This window comes from Physeter macrocephalus, chromosome 1 (genome assembly GCF_002837175.3).
Source record: "Physeter macrocephalus isolate SW-GA chromosome 1, ASM283717v5, whole genome shotgun sequence".
In the NCBI taxonomy this organism is placed as follows: domain Eukaryota; kingdom Metazoa; phylum Chordata; class Mammalia; order Artiodactyla; family Physeteridae; genus Physeter; species Physeter macrocephalus.
The window spans coordinates 79,389,861-79,402,372 of record NC_041214.2 but is presented as its reverse complement, the minus strand read 5'-3'; the positions used below and the strand labels follow the sequence as shown (position 1 = coordinate 79,402,372).

At 40.9% G+C, this 12,512-nt stretch overlaps 1 pseudogene; it reads left to right on the top strand.

The window, feature by feature from the left end:
- Positions 1-3,769: 3,769 nt before the first annotated feature.
- Positions 3,770-4,773, top strand: LOC129392180 (putative uncharacterized protein MSANTD5; annotated as a pseudogene).
- Positions 4,774-12,512: the final 7,739 nt, after the last annotated feature.

The window sequence follows — 12,512 nt, the reverse complement described above, 5'->3', positions numbered from 1 at the left end:
AGTAAGTAAAAAATGAGATAAAGATCCAAACAAAACATACACGTTAACAAAGTTTTGCATATCAACACAGAGCATACTGTGAAACTTTTCCACTTACCTGAGATCTAAAATTAGATGGCTATCTCTAAGTCAACTACAATGCTTCTTTGCTAACCTGGAACATGTGAGGCCATTTATATGGCAAATGATGCTAAAACTCTGCTTCTTTCCCTGTGTGACCACCTAGTTTAGTTTTACTCTCCAGTAGCCTCCGCTGACAATTGTAAAGCCATCTAGCGATTGTAAGCCAACCTATTTGGGGGGAACATTATTCTGCCTGCCACAGCAACCAACTTTGTTGAATAGTGTATAAAATAAGAACCAAGAAGAGACAGTAAAGGCATTGTTAGCATAGAGTAGAGTTGATCCAGAATAGCTTCTAGGAAGTTGTGAATTTTAATCCAAAAATGGCAAAATGATGTTTTTGCTTCTTTTATTCTTAGGTCAAACAAACTGATGAGGAAAAGAATTTTTTCACTGCTGGCAGTAATTCCGTAGACATATAGCAAGCCCTTAAATGTTTTTGGATGAATGAGTGAATAACTAGAAGAATAAATAGTAGAACTACAAAGATGAAGGAATATTATCTATTTCCTACAGTGAGTTGTACTGTTGATATGCTGTTTTAATTTCTTTGAAAGAGTAAAACTACTCCTGCTATTCATATTCAAAAAAGGACACATCCTGATGTCCCCTTCAGCTTATGTGACCATTTTTATCCCCTGAACTTGTAGGCCTGCATTTACTTACTGAAATGGTGATGATTTACATAAAGGTACTTTTAAGAAGAAGCTGTTATAAACTGTCTGGACTGTAAAACAAAATGAGTTCTACTTGCAAGTTTTTATCTTTTTTGTTGCACAAACCATACTTTAAGAACAATAAAGGGCATTTTAAAAATAAAATTTCTCCTAACCCTACTACATTAAGGAAAACAGCTCAGCATTTTCCTCCTCTTCACTGCTCCATCAGTTGCTTTGGTATTGTTACTTCTGCTGATGCTGTTTGTGAATTTTGTATGGTGAATTTGCCCACATTTGAAAGTGGGCCTGGAGCCTAGGCTGGGTGGTGGTGGTCCTTAGGTCCACTCCTTGCATCTGAAACGGGTGCAGTAGACGTAGAAGTGAAGTGGCAGTTTATAGACCTCATTTCCTTGGAATAAATCCAGCCATTCTTCAACTATTCAGGCTTCATGATTTTTGCCATACTTGAGTACCACCTGAATTATTTACCTAATTTTTAAGTCAATTTGCATTTACTTCGCTTGAGTGAAATCATAGGTTTAATTTCTTGTATTTTCTAATACTGATTAAAGTAATTACCAAAAAAAATCAAAATAAATACTGTGTGTCAATATAGCTCATCTGAACTTTTCTGTTTGGGATACACTGTTTCAGATGGTTTGTAGGCCTACTAAATCTGTAGTCATTAGCCAGACCAGGGCCGAGGCAAATTAGATCTTGGTTTCCAGTTCTGAATTCTGAATGATAGGCCAACTAAAGTCTGAAAATAACCAACTAAATATTAATTGTCAGTTGTTTCTGATGAAAACTTTTTTTTATTATATTAATAGGACTTCGAAAAAATGGAGTGGGCACTCTGCCATCTTCCTGACTCCCGTAGAAAGGCTGAGGTGATGCATAACTAGCTGGTGTTCCCTGAGACTGTCTCTGTTTGGGAAGGCCTTCACGTCTGAAGAGAAAAGATGGTCAAGGCATAGTGCCCCTTTGCTTGCTAGAGGCTTCTATTTTTATTTTCCTTTAAAATTCCTTTGAAAAGTAACTTCAATATTTTATACTTACAGTTGACCCAAATAAAAGACATTATATGGGCTGTAATGTCATTTTTTGGCGGGGGGTGGTGGTCAAGAAACCTATTACGTTAAATACTTGAAATTTGCAAAGTATTAGGCTGATCATTATCCTCCACAGTAAGCTCAGAAGTCAAGAACCAGGAATATGTACACTCTGGTGATATCAGGAATAAGCAGCCCAGACCAGTGGAGGAAAAGTCTTATAATAATTTGTAAGGCTCTGTCTCTTGTGATGTTCAATAGAAACACTGAAAATTTTCCTGAGATGTCCACTGCTACTAGCTGTTTTTCCTGAGCTGGTCATTCACGTTTAAACTCCCTTCTACTGCAAAGCAAATATAACTTTGCAGTGTTTCTTTAATCTGCAGAATGAGTTTGCAGTAGAAAATGCAATTTGTTCACTTAAATTGTAGTTGACTTTAATAGCCTTGACTTTATATGACCTATCTCTCTCTATAAGCTGATGTCTGTTAGTTGATGAAAAAACCCCAGACCCTGTGTTTAGCTGCCTTTCTGCTGGCTCTGCAAGTAAAAAAACAAAAACACAAAAGATGATTCTAATAGATTTAACTCTAAACACACCTCAAAACTTGGTTCCTGGACAAGGTGGTGCTGTGGTAAAGTCAGCTGGCAAACTCCTTCCAGAAGGCAAGGAGATGCTTGGGACTGAACTCCCTGTCTTGCCAAGGAGGGGAAAGGCAGAAGATCCTTTGGGACCTTAAATGGGAAGCTTCTTGTTTTTCCTTCTCTCTCTAATTTGGAATTAGCTGTTCAATCTGTTAGACTCACTGAAGTAGACAAAGAAAGGAAAATCTATCAAACGAACTAAATGAAGTTCTGAGACTAAAAAGTAGAGAGTGCATTTCTATATGAGTTTAGATTAATCAGCTCAAAGGCTGTCTGATAAGATAGACGGGTACTTGTGGACAGTGGGAATCACTGAGGGGATAGACTCTCAACAGAATACAGATTGAGGAATAGGTACTAAATTTTCCTTTGGGGCACCTATTTTCCAATTTGGGTTGCCTTCCTTCTTTGCAGTGACCCTGGTTCCTAGAGGTAAAAAACTGTGGAGGGATTATACAGAGATTTGTACAGATTGTACAGAGATTGTATAGAGATTAAATGATTTACTTCAAAATGCTTGCATTTCGGGCTTCCCTGGTGGCGCAGTGGTTGAGAATCCGCCTGCCGATGCAGGGGACACGGGTTCGTGCACCGGTCCGGGAAGATCCCACATGCCGTGGAGCGGCTGGGCCCATGAGCCATGGCCGCTGAGCCTGTGCGTCCGGAGCCACACTTTGGTTAAATCATTAGCTAGTCCTCTCAGGTATGAGCCCTATGGTCAGCAAGAGGCAACCACAAAAAAAAAAAAAAAAAAAAAAAAAGCTTGCATTTGAATGCATTCCGTGAGAGAACTGTGATGAGAATTCCCCCTGGGCTAACTAGTGTGAACTGAGGTTTCAAAGCTTCCCAGGCAACTCTGAATAGTTTGTGGATCTAGCTGGATTGTTAGGTTCCTAAGGGTATCAGTGGCCCCGCCTTTGCTCCATCCCACCCTCCTCCTTCAAATGGGGACCTTTGTCCCTAGGTATTAAAGTCTTGATTTTGGTTAAAGTTAGAAGGTTGATATTTAACCTCTGCCTTCTCTTGAAAGCTCACCAAAATAATGGTAAAAAGTCTTGCTGAAAAGACTTAAACACTCAAGAAAATTGGAAAAGAGACAACAGCTCACAAAACTTAAATTGGAAAGCAAATGAGAAATTGATGAGAAAATTAGCAGATGGGAGAAAGCTTAGTCCTAAATTCAGAGTGCGGAAAGCTGATAAGCAACCTCATTTGTATTGCAGAACAACCAAAAGACTCAGAAATTGGTAGGACCATGTTTTTTGGGATGTAGGGATGTGAGATTAAAACATGAACACTGGCTGCAAGTCTGTTGAAAAAGCAGTTCGAAACTGCCAGAGCAGAGAGGAGCAGACACATCTCTATACTCGGGCACGTCCAGGCTCTGCTGAATTCCAGCATGTCAGAGTAAGTGCCTGTGTTGCCAAACCCAGGTTCATGGGCACGATGCACAGTGAAGCGAAACAAACTGAAACATCGGGGTTTGGAGCAGAGAAAGGTTTACTGCAAGGGCCAAGCAAGGAGTACAGGCAGTGGCCCATGCTTAAAAGACCCTTTACACCAGCTCTTTGCTGACCCTGGATTAGAACCCTGTGGCTGCAGAGAAAATAAAATAGACATTTTTATCAGGAATAAAAATAGACACTTCGGGCGGAAATCATTGGCAACCCCCCAGGAAGTAAAGGAGGAAAAATAAACCCAGGGATCAGAAAAGCCAACAGGCCAATTAAACCTTAGAGTGACCAGGAAATCTGGAGTTTCCTACAAGAATGGGAATTCCTTGAATGTGAAGTGGTGAGAAGACTCATGTACAGCCAAAAGCAATTGCCCAGGGTCGCAAGCACAGGGGCATAAAGAAGAGTGGCAACAATGTCTCCAAATGCTTATAAATTTGCATGACTTATGCTCCACTATTCATGAGGCCAACCAGAGGTCAAGGAGCAAGCCCTGGCCTTGTCGTTATGGAGAGGCCCCTTCACAGGATCCTGGGATACAGATGGTTGGACAATGTCTTCTCAGGTCCTCCCTGTGCACATGTGGCCAGCCTCCCACCTCCTGAATACCAGTCCCAGGCCTGTGCCAGTCATATTCCCTTTGGGGAGCTGCTGTGCCCACCGCCCCAACATGTGATCTACATGAAGGATCCTCAGGTACCTGGATGGGAGCCCTGGAACAGGAACTCTCCGAGGTCAAGTACATTCCTGTTCCCTGCCTTTTTCCTAGCAGCCCCCAGCCTCCAGCTGCAGTCAGACTCCTCTGACTCTGATTCAGATCCTGAAATCAAAGGAAGTTAGAACCTGGATCCCAATTCTGTCTGAAAGACAGTGCAATAGTGCAATTCTGTACACTCACAACTCCTTCCTTTCCCAGCCCAGTGCAATGAGAATAAATGTGAAATTAAATGAGAAAAAAAGAAAAAGCAGGGCTTCCCTGGTGGCGCAGTGGTTGGGAGTCCACCTGCCACTGCAGGGGACACGGGTTCGTGCCCCGGTCTGCGGGGATCCCACATGCCGCGGAGCGGCTGGGCCCGTGAGCCATGGCTGCTGAGCCTGCGCGTCCGGAGCCTGTGCTCTGCAACGGGAGAGGCCACAACAGTGAAAGTCCCGCATACCACACACACACACACACACACAAAAAAGCAGACTTCAGGAATTCCTCCGCCACAACAGTGAAAGGCCCGCATACCACACACACACACACACAAAAAAGCAGACTTCAGGAATTCCTCCCCTACTCCATGTAGTTAGGCAACTTTCTCTCCTTTACTTCGGCTAGTCTAGAAGTTTACTCTCCAAAGATAGTATTGATAAATTAGTAGATCTCTGGATTGAAGGCCCTCATGAAGGTATACTTGAAATTTGGTGGTCAATGTAGAGAACTGTAGTTTTACCATCTCATACTATTATTGGGGAAGGGCCATGTTCCCACTCAAAGGTCTACGTACTACTCCATAAAGAGGTTTTCTTTTTTGCAGCATGCGGGATCTTAGTTCCCTGACCAGGGATCAAACACATGCCCCTGCATTGGGAGCACGGAGTCTTAAACAGTGGCGCGCCAGGGAAGTCCCCATGAAGAGGTTTTGCTATGCCACAGTGATTTACTTTTCTATTTGCTGCTAAATCGCCAGACCTGGTCAAGGCCTACCACAGGCATATACTGAACAACGTATCTGTTATTTTTGGCACCAGATGGAGAGTTCTGTTTGGGCTTTATTAAATTTGACATTAAGCAGGGATGTTGAGTAGGCAGTTGTATAAATGAGTCTGGGGACCTGAAGCAGGGGGGCAGGGGTAGGAGAAGAAATCAGGTCATCAGGTCCTAAGATCTCAATTTGGGAGTCGTGGCATATGAATATTTAAAATCACTGTACTGAATAATATCACCCATGGAATGAATGCAGAATTATAAGAGACTGGGTGGAAGACTGAGTCCAGAGGCACTCAACATGTGAAGGTCAGCAAAGGAGAGAGACCACAAAAAAGTCTGAGGAGAGACCACTGAAGTATGAGAAATAAGAGGAAGGTGTGACAAACCAAGAGAATAAAGGGTTTCAAGGAAGGCATGCTCAACTGTTCAAATGCTAACAAAAGACTGAGTACCTGACTACTAAGAATTTACCACTGGGTTTGCAAGATGAATGTTATTGGTAAGGTTGACTGGACCAGTTTCACTGGTGGGGATAAAAGCCTGATTTGTGTGGATTAAAGAGAAAATAGGAAATTAAGTTCCATGTGTAGTGGACTGATATGATCTGAAAATCTACCTGTAATAACTCTCAGATATGCTAGATGAATTACAACAAAATTTATTTTAAATTCATAGCTGAACTTGCAAGGCAAAAGGGATATTGCAGATACACAAAATGAAGATGTAAATGAACACAGGACCAGAATGCATGCAATCTGACTCCATGGCTACCTAAGGGTCTAACCTAGGGACTTCCCTTTTGAAAAAATCACCTTTTTATTTTGGAATAATTTTAGGTTTGCAGAAAAGTTGCAAAGGTAGTACACAGAGTTCCTCCATATACCCCTTACCCAGTTTCCCCCATTGTTAACATCTTAGAGTCCAGTTTCTCATAGAGGTTTGGAGATTGAATTTCTTTTACCAATGAAGTCCCCCAACCCCAAGGTGGGAATTTAATATAAAAATGTGTCCAAGCCCAGTGACATCCCAAGACTCTTGTTGGAAGTCAACAGAGAATGAACCTGCCAGGACTCTTCTTCACCCAGGGCACGATGGGTTCTCTCAGGAAAAAGCCAGCCCTGCTACAGATCATATGTTTTGATCATAATTGAAACATACGTGGAAACAACTCACCCTGTTAAGAGTCAGCACTTACAACAAGCAGCAGGACTCAGTGGCCGTGAACTTCTGGTATTAGAAAGACTATCTGAAAGAGAACACAAAATAGAACATTTAAAATGACTAAGACGTTGAGTAACTGAATACCTAAGAAAAAGATAAAATACCATAAAAGAATAATCTGGAAGGGGGATGGATGGGTGGGTGAACAGAGCACCTCTTCTTCTCCAGTCTCCCCCTCTCTCCCCTCCCTTGTCCTCTCCTTTTTCTTCTCCCCTTCCTTCTTTTTTTTTTTTTTTTTTTTCCTCGGTGCGCGGGCGTCTCACTGTTGTGGCCTCTCCCGTTGAGGAGCACAGGCTCCGAACGCGCAGGCTCAGCGGCCATGGCTCACGGGCCCAGCTGCTCCACGGCATGTGGGATCTTCCCGGACCGGGGCACGAACCCGTGTCCCCCGCATCGGCAGGCAGACTCTCAACCGCTGTGCCACCAGGGAAGCCCCCCTTCCTTCTTTTTAACCACCATAAATGTGGGAGAAGAGCCAAAAATCCTATTCTAGTTTACTGAAGAAAATTCACAATTATTTATATCTTTCAGAAAAAAAAAATAGACAATAATTTATTACCAGACCAGTAACTTACTGAGAATGACAACCAGAAAGAAATCAAACTTTAGATGATAAAGGTGATGAGGAAAAATCATAAATTTTCTATGACATGACAAGCAAACTAAGATGGAAAGAAAAACGCCCCTCTTTGTGGTGGGCCTTTCCCAATGCGCCATGTGCATCAGCATGATACATTAACCAGACCTCCTCAAAGCAGGACGATATAATCAACTGTTGAGAAAAACGGTCCCTTTCTTCAGACACCAGCATGGTAATTTTAAGATTAATATTTCTTTTTCATCCCATACAGGGGGTCACATTGACCAAAGGCTCACTCTGTACACACATAACTGACCAAAACATCTCTGACGAACTTGATGTACAATGCTAATCTGTAAATGTGATACATAAATTCTGTCTCAGGAATGTATAAAACTGCACCTCTAACTCTTGACCAGTGGAGCAGTTGTCAGAGCTTCTGCGAATCTGTGTCCCAGGTTATAATCCTCTTCTGAGCTTGATTGTGACTTGATTTTCTGTCAGCAAAGGTAACATAGGAGATACAACAACAATCTCTGAACTAAAATATTTGCAACTTACTACACAATTTTTTCAGCTCCTAATTCCCTGAAAGTCCACCAATCCACTTATATAGCTCCCCCCTCTCAGGGGAGTACAAGTTGACAACCTATTTTTGCTTCCAAGATTTTATCTTTTGTGATTTCTATGTTATGAAATCTCTCTGAGGATTCTTCAACATGAAGGATTTTGCAGACATCACTTCCACTGGCACATCTTCATCCTTGGTGTCACAACCACTTTCCTCATTTATGTCACTAAGTTCACCTTCACAAAGTTCCCCTGGCATGCCCGGCGGTATCTTCTAATCACTTCCAATTTCACTTCACTTCTAGCGATATCACTTTTCCTTTTTTTTTTTTTTTTTTTTTTTTGTGCTGCACTTTAATCTTTCTTGGACAATTCTTTCAGTCATTCAGTTTTGTAAAATGTCAGGTAGGCTTTATCACTGGAAGACAAAGCAGCAACTGCATACTGAATAACCAATGCATGGTGACTAGTCGTCAACAGACTTTGAAAGAATTGATGTGATTGGCTACAGATCATGATACACATCTCTTTGTTTGTTTTTTTTTTTTTTTTTTTGCGGTACGCGGGCCTCTCACTGCTGCGGCCTCTCCCGTTGCGGAGCACAGGCTCCGGACGCGCAGGCTCAGCGGCCATGGCTCACGGGCCCAGCCGCTCCGCGGCATGTGGGATCTTCCCGGACCGGGGCACGAACCCGTGTCCCCTGCATCGGCAGGCGGACTCTCAACCACTGCGCCACCAGGGAAGCCCTGGGGGACTGGTCTTAATTTAGACCACTGTGACTGAAATTTGTGCATCTCAGAACTGTGCAAAGTGAGGAGTTATTACACTCATTTCCCAATGAGAGAGTGATCAAATCGGTTTCTCGCAGAAGAGGTTATCAATGCAGAGGTTCTACATTAATCATTTTGTAGTCTTTGGAACCAGTTCACTCAGGTCAAAGGTGAAACCTTGATGTATAGCAAAGGTAAGTCTGTATTTAAGAGAAATGAAGTACAATCTATTTCTTGGAAACAAACAAAGTTTGAACCAAGACCTTCCCGTTAACAAGCAGGCAGGTTGAATGTTCCATTGAGAATTTCCTGTTCTCTATTAGTTCCTCCCTTCTCCTTCTCCCCTCCTTTTAGTCACTGAAACACTTATAATCAGAGATTTTTAAAGTTTAGCCTTCAGAATCACCCAGGGCTTGCTAAAACACATATTCTGACAAGCTCCCAGCTGATGCTGATGTTGCTGGTCTGGGGACCACACTTTGAGAACCACTGCATTTGATGGTAGACTCAGGAATGGAATTGAATCTCTTTAATTAAGTGGCTAATTCACAAATTTTTTGACTAGCAAAAGCTTGTGATCAATTGATGAAACATGAATACTTCTCTCAAGCCATAATTTAAGCCCCTTAAGCCAAATCCACAATTCTACAGATGCCACTTTTTCCAATATGAATTCAGTTTGCCTTATTGTACACCTATACAAACATTTAAAAATCTTCAGAATACTATCTAGCTATTTTGAACATTTACAAAAATATTTGTGACAAAAATTAAAATCTAAAGACAAAAAATACAACTTGTTTTGCTGTGTAACAGAAAGAAATAATGTTTATGTTCTTAATGGCTTTGAATCAAGTAGGTTTATTTTTATTTATTTTTTTATTTTTGACTGCGTTGGGTCTTTGTTGCTGTGCGTGGGCTTTCTCTAGTTGAGGCGAGCGGGGGCTGCTCTTTGTTGCCGTGCACAGGCTTTTCATTGCTGTGGCTTCTCTTGTGGAGCACAGGCTCTCAGCGCGTGGACTTCAGTAGTTGCAGCATGCAGGCTCAGTAGTTGCAGCATGCAGGCTCAGTAGTGGTGGCGCACAGGCTTAGTTGCTCCGTGGCATGTGGGATCTTCCCAGACGAGGATTCGAACCCATGTCCCCTGCATTAGCAGGCGGATTCTTAACCACTGCGCCACCAGGGAAGTCCGCCTGAATCAAGTAGGTTTTGAAACATAATTTAAAATCTCACAGGAAGTTGGAATGAAGTCTGTGGTGTAGTAATGCACCAATGCTAATTTCTTATCTTTGATCATTGTAATATGATTATGCAAGATGTTAACATTAGGGGAAGCTGGGTGAAAGGTGGTGTACAAGAACTATCTGTATTATTTTTCCAATTCTTCTGCAAGTCTAAAATTATATCACAATTTTAAAAGTTTTAAAAAACTCCTAGCAAGAAGAGCAGTCTGATATATGTATACTTATATATCGAAAAAGTTTTCATCTGCAGAAAAGTACTTGGGTTTCCTCATTTATCTCTACAGAATAATTCAGTTGCCATGTTCTTTCTATTTCTCATAGTCTCAGGATAATTTCAGAGATAGTCTAAATGGATTTTATTGGGATACCAATTGAACTTTGGTGGAGGTGTAGAAAATACCTATGGATGAGGTTTTCTGAAATTGGTAACATTTACTATTATCCCCTTCAAAAAATGCTTATTTTTATTTTTTGAATAGGTAATATATTTATAAGACCTAAAGTTTAAAAGGTACAAAAGTGTATATAGTGAAGAGCCATCCTCTTACTCTTGTCTTACTGCCACCTAATTTTCTCCCCAGATTCAACCAATTATATTATTCCTCTGTATCCTTTAGGTATAGTTGTGAACACATAAGCAAGGAAATGCATGTCTATTTTACAGAGAGTGATAGCATAGTTTACTTCTGTATCTTTTTCTTTATTAATTTATTTTTTTACTTAATATATTTTGGAGATACAGATTCTGTATCAGTGCATAATAAGCTTCTTGATCCTTTCTTGGGTCTGCATTTTATCCTGTTGTATGGATGTACACAGTTCCTTTCACTCATCCCCTTCATGGATATTTAGAGGCCCCCCAACTTTTGCTATTACACACGATGCTGCCATGAACAGGTTTCTCCCATCATTATTTGCACATGTGCAGTTATATCTGCAAGAAATGTAATTCAAGGGTCATGTATGTGACATTGTAATTTGGAAGAGTGTTACTATATGAACATTTTGATAAGCAATTATAAACTTTGTACAAAATGCAAAAGAACAAAAGGACAAATGGTGAAAAAGAAGTCTTCCTCATACCCCTTTCCCTCTAGCTCCTCTCCCCAGAGGTAACCTCTGCTACTTGCTTCTTGGCTATGGACAGTATTTCTGGCCGCTTTAATCCAGTTTTCCAAAATCTTTAGCCAGTGGGTTGGTCCTTCCTTCTTCCCTGCCTTCTCCTTCTCCTCTCTTTCTCCTCTTCCTTCTCCTTTTCCTTCTTCTTTAAGATTTCTATTTTAACATTACCCTTGATTAATTTAAGATGGAAAAATCAATGAAGGTATTGCTATATACGTGTAGGGCCTTAAAACAAAATTCTTTTACACTCTCTCCTACGAAGTGTATCCAACTATTGTTAACAGACAAGGGTATTCCAAACCTGGGAATAAACTGTCTCTTAGAAGTCTTTTGCAGATAGTCATTGTGTCTACCTTTCTTTGTGGCTGTTTCCACTCATCCTAAACAGATGCTTGCAATCACGAGAGCACACTCATATCAACAACTCTTCTCAGGGTTCCCGAGGAGGGGAGGAATGCCATCTCTTAGCATCGTTTTCAACATTGAGGGGCTGGCAAAAAAAAAAAAAGGGCAGCTTTTACAAGACTCCAGGGCAGTTCTGGAAAAAACTGCAGCATACAGATCATGCCCATTCACTCCTGGACTCTCCTCCTTGTTGGCAAGTGCTGAACTGGACAAGGTGAGGGAGCAAATCTTTGTTAGTCTGGGGAGCAGCAAAGACAGTTGAGGTGAAAATGACATCCTGTGGGTGTCCAAAGCTTCTGAATTTTGGGTCAAGTTGTAGAAATGGGTAATATATGAAAAAGTAGCCCTAAGAGACTGGAGAGTTGATACAAATAATAGCAAAGGTGACTAAAAATTAGAAGTGGATATTTTATAACAGCCATAGAGAGATAACAGTGGAAATCATAATAATTCTTTTAGCAGTCAGGAACTTGGGTACAATCATGAAGCACTCAAAAGCAACACAAGAATCAGTATAAATATTGGCACACTTGCAAAAAGGGAGAGGGCACACACAGAGGTGTGACAATCTTTGCTCCCATGTCAGAATATAATTTAGGCAAAGAACTTTTACCTGCTTCATGTTGACAATAGATGACATAGCCAGAGACCAATTTTCTTTTCCCAAACTGCAAATCATCTCTCCTCTGTTATACATAATTTTTTAAAATTATTAACCTTAATATAACTTTGATATGTACAGATGCACTCACACACATATATAGTCATGTAAGTTTAAATGACAATACTTAAATCTTTAAAACTCCAGCTCTCAAAACAACTTTATCAAGTATATCATAATTTGATGTTTATATGCTTTTTAATCTTAATTTGAGTATTCTGAAGGAAAAAAGTGTTCATGCATACATACGAATACATATATAAAACCATGCACAGGTGTTGTGTAGGAGCTATGCATTTTATTTTTTATTTCT